Source organism: Sander lucioperca, chromosome 3 (assembly GCF_008315115.2).
Source record: "Sander lucioperca isolate FBNREF2018 chromosome 3, SLUC_FBN_1.2, whole genome shotgun sequence".
NCBI lineage: Eukaryota > Metazoa > Chordata > Actinopteri > Perciformes > Percidae > Sander > Sander lucioperca.
In genome coordinates, this window is record NC_050175.1 from 39,781,882 (window position 1) to 39,793,477 (window position 11,596).

Here is an 11,596-nt window from a genome sequence, read left to right on the forward strand (position 1 = left end):
ATACAATCTCATATTTTACGAAGATAGTTCACCAAAACGTGTTTCTGAAAACATTTTAAGCGAGAAATAGGCCATGCAGTTGCTGAATCTGTCTTCATTTCAGATCGACAAAGGTCAGTTTAAAAGATTTTGAGAGGCGTTAGTCAAGAAGAACCTGCGAAAACTGAAAAGGAAAAATGGAGTGAGCTTTCGTTTCTAAACAGTGAAAATGTAACACGCAACATCAATACAACCTGTTCTCCGGAGCACTCCGTTTGTTTCGGGGCGTGCCCGCCTCCGTCACACAAATAACCGGCGCATCTACTGACGCAACGATATTTTCAGTGAGTGTCCAAAATCTCGTATGGTCGTTCCCTATATAGCTCACTATTTAATAAACACTATATAGGTAATAGTGAGTGAGTGAATGAGGGAACGGTTTCGAACACAGCTTAGATGTCAAGATTGGTTAACATTACATACACACTGAGTAAAATACTAAACTGGACTTTACAGTTGACTTATTTATAGATGTCTCTGATTTTATGTGCTTTTTTCCCTTGGTATGTTTTTTTCTCTGTTTCATTTAGTGTACCCTCCTGCAAAAGACACCTTGAGCTCAATGAGAATACCTGATTAAGGTTGTATGTAATCATAAATTAATTGCGAAAACATCCATCTGTTCTTTAATGAAACCTGTTTGAGATGAAGACCAAGGGTAGTAAGAATCCTTTTAGGTTTAGGATAAAAACATTTCTTTGGTGTTAACGTCCTGGTAAAGCAAAAATAAATATGTGTTCTGAGTCTGTCACACCCAACCCGTTCTCACTCCGAACTCGTAAAATACGGACGTTTGGACAGTGGCTGTCAGCGTCTGAAGCGACGAAAAAAAACGCCCATCAGCGTGTTTGTATAACGTACCGGGAAAAGCAGCAGCTACACGAGGTTTAGCGAGAAGTATGTAAGGACGTAATTCCGCTTAGGGAGGTTAGTTGGGGTGGTGGATGGGTCAAACACAGGACTTTCACCCAGGAGACCAGGGTTCGTGTCCCGCGTGTTTCCTAAATAGCGTGTTCCCTAAAGTCGCTTTCTTCTTTAACTGTCCCGTTATTCCCGCGTGTCAAGGAAATGTAAGCCCACCCACGCCGTTTTCCTAAACTCATCCGTCCCGTTCCCGCGTGTCACGGACCTTTTCCTTAACATAACTGCGTCAAAAGGGACGCCAATAGTCCCGACCAAGTGCATTTAGTTAAAGCGTGTTATATGACGCTAAAGGAGACTTTTAGCGTCAATAACAACGACAAAGGCACCTGACCAAGCATCCGTATTTTACGAGATGGGAGTGAGAATGTGTTGTCACACCACAGGAAATGTGTTATTAACCAATTTGGGCTGAACGACTTAAAGCATCAAACTCAACAGCAATGTTCCAGAAATCATGACCCTGTTACTCAAGATAATGCACAGACCCGATTGTGGGCAGTTTCATTCATTTTTTTTCTACTAAACTACATCCACCACCTGTATCACCGCACAGAATGTATTTTTTTGCGCTTTGAGTGCAACAAGCCGAGTGTCATCTATTTCCAATTTGGGGAAAACTGTCCATTCAACACTTTTGGCTGTGCCGCTATGACACAGCAGCTATGTGATGTATGTAAAAGGCCGGCAGAAGGGACAGCTGTGGTTTGAAGAGGCAGACATACCTGCTGTGCTGCTGCTGCAGACTAATTAAAGTAATGCTGCCATCAGAATCTCTTCTGTACAAACACTGTGTATTTTCTGTGCCAAATTTCTTGTGTTCCTTTCTTAATGATTTGCCATTAAAAGCCTCCAGAGGTCACCTGAGAAAAACATCTGTTTAGAATGGATTTACAGAACGATTAATCACTTAGAACAAACTTTTTCATATTCTCAGCTAGTGGTATAGCTGTGATATCTAAAAATAGCAGCTTCACCTGTGTGTTAAGCATTGCATACTTTCTGGTTCTATGCAAACATTATAATTAACACAAGAGTCAAAGGTGCAGTTAGCTCCAGCCGCTCCCCATAGCCCCATAGCTCCCCCCCCCACCCCACCCCCCCAGTGTTGGGGGGGGGGGGGGGGCGTCCACTGTGCCATTCTTCCCTTTGCCTGTACGTTAAAGTTTCTACGCAGCAGTGGCTGACCCAGTCCATGGAAACATTGGATTGAAGTTTTGCCCCAAGCAAACATTTAACTTTTCTGGGCCAACAATAGATATAATGTGGGGTTACAAAAATAGCTTTAAAAAGGTACAACTTGATGCTGGATAATTGGTAAAAAAAAATAACATTTTGATTTTGTGTGGCTTTTGAGTCTGTTTATGATGATATTAATGTCTGTCTTACCAACACACTGCAGTTGCAGCACCATAGACAATGGCTAGAAGACAATTCTTTTAATATTTGGGATGACAACATAGAGAATCTTCCATTTGACATTCCCTCAGGGATAAAGCAAAGGCTGCTGCCTTTTGCTTTGCTCTATTAAAGTAAAGCAATTATGGCATTGTCATTTATAAATGATATGAAGACTAACTTCACAGCATTGAGACTCTCCGCTCGTAGTCATTTTGTCAGTCAAATTCTGTATTTTTGTGCCTTTCATGTACTGCAGGGACACGTAGTGACACCATATTGGAACAGCTTATTACTGAACTTATAATAGCTGAGGGAACAAAGGGCTCAAGGGACATTAGGCCCAAATTGAAAAAAAAAGTATTTTGTATAACATTGGAAAATAAAATAAAATGAGATAAAATAAACTTTTTGTAGCTAGAAGATGTTCTTGCTTCATGAATGGGGAATTTACATCTGACTGCAGAAGTCTCCATGGCCTAAAACAGCCAGTCTTTGCTTTTCCTGGTGGGCTCCACAAACTAAGATAAGGATATCATGTTGAAAATGGCTGACTTCCAAGAGATGAGTGGAATAAGCTCCAAGCCAGGAGATGTGATTTAACGGGTAAGTGTGAAACTCTGGGAGTCACTCACTCACAAGCCTGCCTTATACTGTTGCAATCAGAACAGCAGGGGAAACTAGAAATCATGTTTTTTTTGTCATTAGATGGGGATGGCAGACGCACTTTGACAATTTGCATGGCATTAAAGTTCTCGGGGTAAAACAGATTTGATTTTGGCAAAGCAGCTGCATGTTGTTGTGATACAAAACTGTTCATGTTTCTTTTTGCTCAGAATCTTTAGGCATTTTCATTATTAGACATTTACCCGTGAGCAGTGTTTTTATAAAAATGCAGTTGGGACCCAAAGGTATATTGCGGAAAGATTAAAAAGGACTCCGGAGAGACTCTGAGGCTTGTAGGTATGCAGCCCCAAAAACACAGCAAATTTTGCTATATTAGCCTAACCTGCTGTGTCAGTATTAGGGTTGGGCAATCGTCTGTATTTCCATATGGTGTTTTTTTTGCTTATTTTGTCAGACAATGTACAGTAGTGATCATAAAACAATGATTTCATCTGCAGTGCGACTTAATGCTGCTGGTTAAGGTAGTACTTATAAGCCGTGATATAGCCGAGGCTATATTGTGAATTCTGCGGAATTAAAACACAGTTTATGTGATCACAGAGAGCGGAGGTCCGGAATAGGCCATCCCCCTTTTCTCGGTCACACACAAAAAAAGTTTTAAGTTTTAAGACAAAGTCAGTAACAAATGAAATGCATCATTAAAAACATATTTTAAGCCGAATGTCAACACACACCAGCTAGAACGGCAGTGAATCATCTCGGGCAGCCATAACCGAGCCGAAACGCCACGCAGCAGGATGCTATGGACATGGTGCACAGAGCAAAGCTCTGGTGAGCAGGCGTATGGAGAATGGAGATGCAGAGTTTTGTCAGATTGCACAGCGCACTTGTCAGGATTGGCAGATGGAAAAAGGATCGCAACAGAGTTGCTTTGGATTAAGGAGCAGAGTCACTGCTGATTAACAGTGATCACCATCACTGTGCCCAGACATGCCACTCCACCAGAACCATATTTTGTAAATGCACAGTAGGGAGCACATTTTAGAGCACATTTTCTAAACATTTTAGTTCCTTTATATCAGCAGGGGGAAAAAACACCGGCAATCGTCTCTTCTTTAGTCGATATGATCGGCAATCGACACAAGCCTAGTCTGTACCATGACTATTTGCTTGTCATTTGTACTATATAAAAGAAGCCTAAACGTATCTATTGTTTCAGTGCAGTGTTATTAAAGTGCCCATATTATGAAAAAAATCACTTTTTCTGGGATTTGGGGTGTTATTTTGTGTCTCTGGTGCTTCCACACATACAAACTTGGAAAAAAAAAACATCCATGCTGTTTTGAGTGAGATACGGGTTTCTGAATGTATCCTGTCTTCAGTCTCTGAGCTGGTCAAAATCAGTAGGGCCGTCCATGTCATCGGCCGAAACATTTGAATTCTCTGAGTATCAGGTTATGCAGGAGACTCCCCTCCTTCTTCAGGGTCAGATTCTGGTTTGAACATGTATGGTTGAACTACTGCCGCCATGTCCGTAACTTTCACATGTAGTTCTATCTAGTCACGTTAGTCTACTTTTCTCCCCGTTACTAATGTCTGTGCCCAAGCACTGACTAAGTGAGTATCCAACAAAGATGGAACAGAAGTGAGATGTCTCACTTTGTAGCTAAAACAGAGAGCTCAACACACAGGGTGAAAAAAGGAGCTGCAGCAATATGCAGTACAACAAAAAGATGGTGTTTTTTGAAAATTAAACCACATAAACCTATTCTGGTACAACCTCTAAATACAATTATGTAACTGAAAATGAGCATAATATAAGCACTTTAAGTGGTTGCTCCGAGGCCACAGTTTTTTTTTTTTTATGTGGGTGGTGAAATTATGTCAAGTTTCTATTATCTACGAATCAAAATTGTTATTTATTTAATGGTTATTGTTGGCTTTGTTTCCAGCGAGTGCTTCAGTTTTCCAGCCCAGTGCTCACCGAGGAATAAAGGGCTTAACTATGGAGTTAGAATCATGCCAAAACCTCACACACACAAAACGTGTTTTACTCACGCCCAACGATTCACAAACAAACTCAGTGTGGTTTGCAAATACAAAACATCATTCACAAACTAATGCATTTTGTTCTGCAAATAAGAAACCTACCTATCAAACAAATACAGTATGTTTTACAAATACAAAGAAACGTATTTCTTCAATGACAAAAAATATCCTCCAAGTACAAACTAAAATCTTTCAAGTACAACAAAAAATCCTTCAAGTACAAAAAAAAATTCTACAAGTACGAAAAACTGTCACGTGACTTTTGGCAGTAATTTTCCGCCTGGCTGATCCACACACAAATGCCTTCAGATCCACACACAAATGCCAGTAAACTTTCTAGCAAATGTCCTGTAATTCGCACTCCACAACAGCAGGTGGCGCTGTTAAGTCAATTTAAGCCTGCCAGGACCATAGATATATACACGCGGATTTTTTAAAACGTTATTACAGTGCATAACTTACTGGAACAAAGCAGAGCAACGTGTTGTTGCTGGTGACAAAACCACTGATTATATATATATGTACATTGAAGCGATACTGGCGTTAAACACCTGCTGATCGTTGCCTGATTCTCTGAAATGAATGCATTGCATTGTGGGAAATCGGCTTTGCATGCGCTCAGCTCTGATCATATCGTGCCAGCTTCCCTGGCCGAAATAGACTGAAATAATAACATTAAAAGAAATACAATTAAACCATGATAAGATCTGGTGAATAAATGTTGATTAAATCAGCGGTTATTGGGCTAAAAATACCAATAATAGCAAAGCTGTATACAGCTTCTCTGTACAGAAAAAAACATGCTGTGATCAGGGAATCTGTGCGTAGACCACGGATGATGCCTGTCATTGACTTACATAGGCATCGCATCCATTTAGAAGATCAGGCGGACCTCAGAGAGAGAGAGAGAGAGAGAGAGAGAGAGAGAGAGAGAGAGAGAGAGAGGTGCGCTCATAAAAGTTAAAACATTTAGAGACCGACAACCCTGTTAACTTTCCCTGATGGGTATTTTTATGAAATATATAGATTGTAATGGGAGGGAATTACATATAGGCTATTTCTCGGCTTCTTGAGCCGTGTTTTGCCAATGCGCACATCGGTTTGAATTATGTTTTTATATATTTTATTTGCTCTCTGATCGCTTCCGCTGTCAGGGTTGCAACTGAAAAAATAGGCTAAAGTTTATTCTCTACAGTTTATGGAAAGCACAAGTGTAATTATGATCAGATCTTGTGCCTGACTGATGGGGAAGTGATATTGATAAGCGTTGTGATTTAGCCTACACATCTACAGCGTCCGCTATTTTGTTTGCCGGCTTTCCTCCTGTTTTAGGAAGCAGCGACTGTATTGCATTTTGCCTGTAAAACCGTGTCTGTGATCTTCTTATTTATGTAGAATTATAGTTTGCTCTTCTTATGTAAAATATGCGGCTCTGGTAGATGTTTGCGATTGGTCGTGCTGTGCAAACACCACCTCTTATGTGAGCGCGTGCGTCGCTGGATTGGGAAAACCCTGGGTTGATTGAACTAGTTGATAACCAGCGTCATGACACAGGTTATGCGGGACCGCGGTTGTTAGATTAGGTGAAGCTGGGTAACTGAAAGAAATCCAGGCCATGTTGATCTTGCTTCGTAGTACAGGCTGCCGGTCTCACAGAATTCCGTGAAATGAACACGGCCCCTTAACTCAAAATCTGTGGCAGTTTCACAGATTCGCCGAAAATTCCGTGACGGGCCCACGGATGCGATGCCTATGTAGGTCAATGACAGGCATCATCCGTGGTCTACGCACAGATTCCCTGATCACAGTACGTTTCTTTCTGTACAGAGAAGCTGTATACAGCTTTTTTTTTTGTACTTGAAGGATTTTTGTTTTTGTACTTGAAGGATTTTTTGTTGTACTTGAAAGATTTTAGTTTGTACTTGGAGGATATTTTTTGTCATTGAAGAAATACGTTTCTTGTATTTGTAAAACATACTGTATTTGTTTGATAGGTAGGTTTCTTATTTGCAGAACAAAATGCATTAGTTTGTGAATGATGTTTTGTATTTGCAAACCACACTGAGTTTGTTTGTGAATCGTTGGGCGTGAGTAAAACACGTTTTGTGTGTGTGTGTGTGTGTGTGTGTGTGTGTGTGTGTGTGTGTGTGTGTGTGTGTGTGTGTGTGTGTGTGTGTGAGGTTTTGGCATTATTCTAACTCCATACTTATCCATCAGTGTCCACAAATATCTCCTGCACTTGATCACAAGACGAAAGACTGAAAAGTCTTTGGGCTCAGTGAGGTAGAGAAACTTGTGTGAGAGGGAAACCTTGTCTTGTCAGACTCAGCACTAGTAAAAGTCTGCAGCTTTCGAAGAGAGCAGTGTCAATCACCGAGAGGCACAGCTGACAGGGTCAACTGATCTGTTATGCAGTAAGTGCACTTTTCAGGCAGACCCACGGGATGTGCCAAGGGTAGCTTAAGAACAGCCTTACTATTCACAGGACTACCAATGACCTCCAAATCTCATTTAGTGTTTGGTATAGGACTTCCATATATACTCTAAATACACACAGCTAGGTGGGGTTTTTACCTGAAGTCAGCAAAAACAAGTGAGTTGATGAAAAACAAGCAGCAGATCACTGACAAGGACATTTCCAAGGCAATAATACTTACTGCCATCTTAATACTTGACATTTGATCTTTTTTTTTTTTTTTTTTTACTTTAGTTTAAACATTTATAAAATTGACTTGTTGGAAATTCAGCCTATGCAAAGTGCATAGAAAATACAGTATATCTCATTACTAAAGTATGTGTGGTCAACCTGCTCAGCTTATGCAGCTGGAATCCACAGCAATAAAAACAACCTTGTTTACTGACAGAAAATTCATTCGAAATGACTTCCCCTCTACTGTACAACCCAGTTTGTGGGTTTACAGTTATATGTAAGTGGGTCAAAAAAAAAAAAAAAAAGTTTGGGAACTCAAGTTACCAAAGGCTTAAAGCGACACACAGGCAGAGGAGGAAGGCAAACAGCTTACTCCCCTATCTTTCTCCACTCTCTCCCACACTGGATTAAAGGAAGATAGGGAAGTTGGGCATGGAAATGGAATGATTTATTTAAGACAGGTCGCTCCACCGGGAGTAAGCACTGTCCCTGGGGATACCCTATTTTCTGTACACTGCTCTCTCTCTGTCTGTCTCTCTCTCACTCACTGCACATACACATACTGTACACACATTGTACATATGCATTTCAATAGGAAAGAAGTAATAAATATGCAACACAGTGTACGATGTGACATGATGAATGTGTCTGCAGTGCCGTTAGTCATTTAATTCTGACTTATTCACTATTATCATGGATCATTTTCATGTAGCCATGCACTGTTCAGGTTTCATCTCTTTAAGCTTGTGTAGCTTAATGTGCTTCTGATCTAAATGGAGCCTATATGCATACTGACACTTAATTTGGCCTGATGATTAGATGATAATTCTGCATAGTGTCTAAATGTGGCATGATGGAGCTAGAGGGAAACATTTTTACCCCAGCATGTTTATGTTCTTTTGGAACAGAAAAGGCACCAACATACCCAGCAACCACTTGTGCAACTTACACAATTGTCAACTGACTCAAACTGGCAGTATCATTTGCATACGCACATTTAGCAAAAGGCAATATGACATTTAAGGTTCAGTTGTACTAAGCGTGCTGCAGTTTACCAAAGCCTGGACCTTAGGGACGAAAGTTATTTCTGTGTCATACACGTAGTATTGCTGCATAATACAAGGACTTCTTTTCATATTTTCAATTATTTTACAAAAACATCCAGCTGCGGTTTCAAAGAGAAAATCAACTTAAAAGCAGATTTCACAAGCTATTATGGTCTTAGGCAAGATATTTGAAAGAACAATACACTCAATACATTATATAAGCCAGTCTCATTCACTGCCAGGTACTAGTCCTTGATCACATGACAAATTAAGACCTTAATAATAATATAATATAGTATATATCTATACACACACAGAGGGAATGTGAATTTATTCTCTGCCAAGGAAACAATTACTCCACTAGCTATATATCTTTAAAAAGCAAATATTAGATTACTGCTATATTAATGTTCTGAATGTGATATGACTACAGAACCCTTAAAGAGGCTTCTTAAAGAAGTGTTGCATTTGAGAACAGTGTTGGAGAGTAACGGAATACATGTACCGGCGTTACGTATTCAGAATACAAATTATGAGTAACTGTATTCCGTTACAGTTACAATTTAAATGTAACAGTATTTAGAATACAGTTACATTGTTGAAATCAATGGATTACATGATGATACTTCTCTGTTTCACAAGTTTATTCACTCTCTGAATAAATTAAGGCAACTCCATGAATTTCCCAGAAGCCCCAATATGAAAACAAAAAAAATGAGCTATTTGCGTGATCACTGATAGAGGTAGAGATGGAGCCGGAACCGGTACAACAGAGCCAGGGCAGGAATGCGTTTCTATCTTGGAAATTCAAACAGCATTTCACATTAAAGAAAGAACAGGGAGAACGAAATATAACTGTGCAGTGCAACCTCTGCTTGCCAACAACCAACATCCTTTCAGCGTCCAAATTACTCCACCTCCAACCTGAAGAAGCATCTTAAAGTAGTTTTTTTTTATTAGCCAAGGGTAGTCGTCTGCTGTAGTTTTACTGGTCACCTTGCTATTTTATAGTTGACCTGCAACTTTACATTCTCCTACTTGCTGATTTACTCGCCCCAGAGCTGTTGAAAGACTTACTAGCCCCGTTTGACGTTCTAGCTAACGTTTGCTAAAACTAGCTTGTGGTAGCTTAGACTGCGGTTAGATTTTTGTAGTATGCAGTTCGGGACTACAAATACAAAAATCTATCTGCTTGTTCAGGTACATATTCAGCCAGTTGGAACAGAAAAACACACCAGAATAGGCCTGTTTAGTAAGCCATATGTGATGGCCGCATACCTACACTTATAAAATGCAATTCAATGTGGAAGCAATCCAAGTATTCAGAATACGTTACTCAGATTGAGTAGCCTAACGTAACAGAATACGTTACAAATTAAATTTTTGAGCATGTATTCTGTATTCTGTAACGGAATATGTTTGTTGTATGTACTCTGAATACTCCCCCATACGCACATACCTCTTTAACAAACAATACAGATGGAGTTTTTTTTCCTACACTGATTTTACATTGTCCTGCATACTTGCAAATCCTGGGAGATTCAAGTAACTTATGTTTCGTTTTTTTAAAATAATGTATTTAATTTTACTTGGAAATTGGAGCCCATTAGCAGATATTTAGTATAGGCCTACAGTATATACTGTATGTTTCTGGTTTGAAATTTGAGGACCAAGTCAAAATTGTGAATTGTTTACTCAAAGTAACTCAAAATCAAAGAATTTGCCAGAATATACAACTTTATTCCCGCCAGACAAAGCTGGTATACTGTATCTTTGTCATTATACAACTGTAGTATTCCTGAATTGATTGAAGAGCCAGATGATTCATAAATAAGTAATAACCATGTCTTTCAGCTTCAATCGGATCGTATCGGCTAAATTTTGTCCAAAAATGTTCAGCAATTGCATTTCTTAAAGGAGCGCTATGCAGTTTTGGCCATTTCTTCACTGTTTTCTCACTTTTTGCTCGCAGGTTTCTCTATAAAGCTCCCCCTACAGCTTTGGAATAGATATTTGGCAGGTCCTGTGTTTACTTGTGTCTGACTTCTCGCTCGGTCAGTCTGCCGTTTCCTCTTTCTCTGTTCCTCCGACAATGCTTTCCTAGCTTTCTGTTTCTTTTTTGCCGGCTCAGCCATGACGATAATGTGAAAAACACCATCGCTACCTTGTTAGGCATATGTGTGCAGTGCCGTGAAGGAATTTGTTACATCGCGAGACCTGATATCACGCGATACTTCCTGACATCGAGGCCGGCGGCTCGCCGGCCATAAGTTGCAAGGGTGGTTATTCCACTCACAGGCGCTAGGGGGGAGCGAGACGACCACCATTCAACTTGAAAAAAATCATATAACCATTCCAATAACTCCGAAGCTGTTCAGTTAAGGTAAATTAAGCTAAAAAACTGCATAGTTCCTCTTTAAACCTGCAATAGCTGTTTTTTTTGGCCACTTGGGGGCAGCAGAAACAAGCTGTAAAGATATCACTGACATTATGTATCACCTGATCAAGTTGATAGGGGGAACTTTAAGGTAAACAGGGATTCATTTACACATTCAGTAAACAAAGAGCAACATTAGCATTAATTTAGAGTCATGTTCCTTATCAGATTAATTTAAGTCCAATATTCCCTCTCTTTTTATCTCTGTTTTGCTCTCCTAGCCAAGTGCTGAGGGAAGAATACAGCTCTTTAGCTGCCAAACGCTTACCAGCTGCTAGCTACCATTGTCTGTGTGCATTTGTTGCTGGGCTGGTAGAGTACAGTGGGTTTGTTAAAGAAACTAAAGAAATGAGTTGAAGACGGTCAAACACCGTAGAGGTGAGGGGAACTGTAGAGTCAGGTGATAATTATCTGTGGGTTTGTCACCCA

The 11,596-nt window shown here is 40.0% G+C and overlaps 1 long non-coding RNA gene across 1 annotated transcript; it reads right to left on the reverse strand.

The window, feature by feature from the left end:
• Positions 1-267: 267 nt before the first annotated feature.
• On the reverse strand, positions 268-9,844 carry LOC118494752. Its single transcript, XR_004896925.1, has 3 exons — positions 9,834-9,844; positions 7,345-7,349; positions 268-430 (listed from the first exon to the last, which is right to left on the reverse strand). It is a non-coding gene; the product is annotated as an uncharacterized LOC118494752 (long non-coding RNA).
• Positions 9,845-11,596: the final 1,752 nt, after the last annotated feature.